Here is a 2,374-nt window from a genome sequence, read left to right as displayed (position 1 = left end):
CCCGGCTATTTTTTGGTTGCAGCCATCATTGTTGTTTGGCGGGCCCAGGCTGGGGATTCGAACCCACCACCTTAGGTGTACGTGGCTGGCTCCTTAGCCGGTTGAGCTATAGGCGCCGAGCCAGCAAATGTAATCTTAAAAGAAGTGTTTAAATTATTATTTAAATTAATTGTTTAAAAATTATTTGCTGCTTCAAAAAAATTCACAGACTATTTGGTGACACATGTCATAGAGAGGTGAAAAGAAGAGGCCCATAGGTACTTTATTCTCTAGTGAACAGCCTTTCTCTCTTTACTAATACAGTGAATTCCCTGCCAGCCAGAGCGTGTTGGAAAGGGACCACACAGTGCTGAGTGACCTGTCTCAGTGAAGAGGAGCCTCCTAATAACTCAGAGGGTTTAGATGAGATAAGCAAATTTTGCACAAATCTCCTGCTGAGATTACTGACCACTTGCTGTGAGCAAGGCCCTACTCTAGCACCTTCAAGGAGGTGGAGCTAAGGGGACTTTTGTGTTGGCTCTTCAGGGACCCTGACCTCAAAGGAGCTCTCCGAGATCCACCTCCTTACCCCAGAGCATGTGCACCCAGTCACGAGGGCACAAGGACTACCTTGGAGTATCACTACATGGGGTAGATGGATGATCCTGGGAAGGACCCCCTTTCAGAGGGACACTCCTTGCTACCATCACCCATGGCCATCTCCCTCCTTGAGCTCCAAAATGACAAGGACCACAACTTCTGTGGTACCTCCTACTCTGATAGCTGCTAAACCTGAGGGTAGCCAATAACTAAATTTATTGAATTAGGTCATTTTTAAAAAAAAGTTTGGAGGCCAGGCACGGTGGCTTATGCCTGTAATCCCAGCACTTGGGAGGCCGAGATGGGTGGATTGCCTGAGTTCACTGGTTCTGGACCAGCCTGAGTCAGAGCGAGACCCCACCTCTAAAAAATAGCTGGGCGTTGTGGCGGGCGCCTGTAGTCCCAGCTACATGGTAGGCTGAGGCAAGAGGATTGCTTGATCCCAAAAGTTTGAGGTTGCTATGAGCTAAGACGCCGTGGCACTCTACCAAGGGTGACCAGGTGAGACTGTGTTTCAAAAAGAAAAAGAAAAAGAAGAAATGTTTTTGGGTGGGGCAAAGGGAAAAGCCATTTCTCTTAATGGAGGGTGCTGATGCCAAGGCCATGGGAGAAGGGAGGGCCCATGACTCCAAACCACTCACAGAGTTTAGTAATCCTCACATGTTCCTGGGTGGTCTTTGGAAGTGATCACGACGCCGACCAAACCATTCTCAGTCCCCGATCGGAGTGGATGCTTCCTCACCCACTTCCTGCCGTTTGTGTCTCTCCATCCGCAGATCCATTTCACCCAAACTACCCACCACTGGAGCACGCTTCATGGCTTGGTTCACCATTCATAAAGAATTCACCACTTTGTTTGAAACCTGGCCCATCTTACACAAATAATCCTCACAGTGGCTTGCTTTGTGTCTCCACACCCTGCTCTTTGGCTTTATTCTAAGGTCTCCACACTGAGAAGAGAGCCGAGAAAACCCAGCATTGCTATTCCTTGTAGACCTGCCACCCACCACAGGAAATGGATGTGGCCCTGAGGAACCAGGCTGGCCCTCCCCACAACACATAATGATGGGTTTTAACATTTGGATGGTCCAACTCAGTGCCAGGTCTCTTGTTCTTGTAGGAGCCAGGACATAATCCTCTGTGCTTCCTTCCAAAGCAAACCCAGGGAGCCTTTCTTCTCTGGGCTGATTTCCTTTGATGAGATTTTCCTGGAGCTGACAGTGGCTCCTTTCTCTCTCCTTGCCCTCTAATTACCTCCCACACCCGCTCCTGACTGTGGTGGTTTCTGAGCTGCGGAAGTGTAGCTGGATGTTTTATCAGCTCTTTGGAGCCTGAGCCTAGAAAAGCACAACCTACCCTGTAGTTTCCACTCCTCTGGAGCTCTAGTCAGCCTCGGATTTTGCTAAACAGCCTTCTCTGTTCATGGGGCCATGGTGGCCCCTCCCTGTAGTGCCACCTACCTCCCTATCTTATCAGGAAAGTGAATCAAATGATGAGGCAAGTTTCCATTTCAGTGATGTATCACTCAACAAGGAAACACTTGTTTATCACGCATCCATCCAGATGCCAAGAGGCCGTGGGGAGGTTCACAGAGGTGGAAGCCTGCCCTTTGTCCCAGTGAGTTCACCACCTAGACCAGTGTTTTTCAACCTTTTTTAACTCACAACACACTCGAACCTATAGTTAAACTTCCACAGCACACTTCAACTATATTGATAAAAAAAAAAAGAGTAAAAAAAGACAATATATGTACTATGCCTTAAACTTCTTTTGAAAATAATTTAATTGGCTCGGC

General features: G+C 47.9%; 1 long non-coding RNA gene across 1 annotated transcript in view; it reads right to left on the bottom strand.

The window, feature by feature from the left end:
- LOC111727637 overlaps positions 1-2,374 on the bottom strand; it is a 23,996-nt gene that overhangs the window by 20,325 nt on the left and 1,297 nt on the right. The window contains exon 2 of the long non-coding RNA XR_002775136.1: positions 2,275-2,280. This is a non-coding gene — a long non-coding RNA (uncharacterized LOC111727637). The remainder of the gene's footprint in view (positions 1-2,274; positions 2,281-2,374) is intronic.

Source organism: Otolemur garnettii, unplaced genomic scaffold (assembly GCF_000181295.1).
Source record: "Otolemur garnettii isolate 467f Iridium unplaced genomic scaffold, OtoGar3 scaffold00115, whole genome shotgun sequence".
Lineage (NCBI taxonomy): Eukaryota > Metazoa > Chordata > Mammalia > Primates > Galagidae > Otolemur > Otolemur garnettii.
This window is presented reverse-complemented; position numbering and strand designations above follow the sequence as displayed.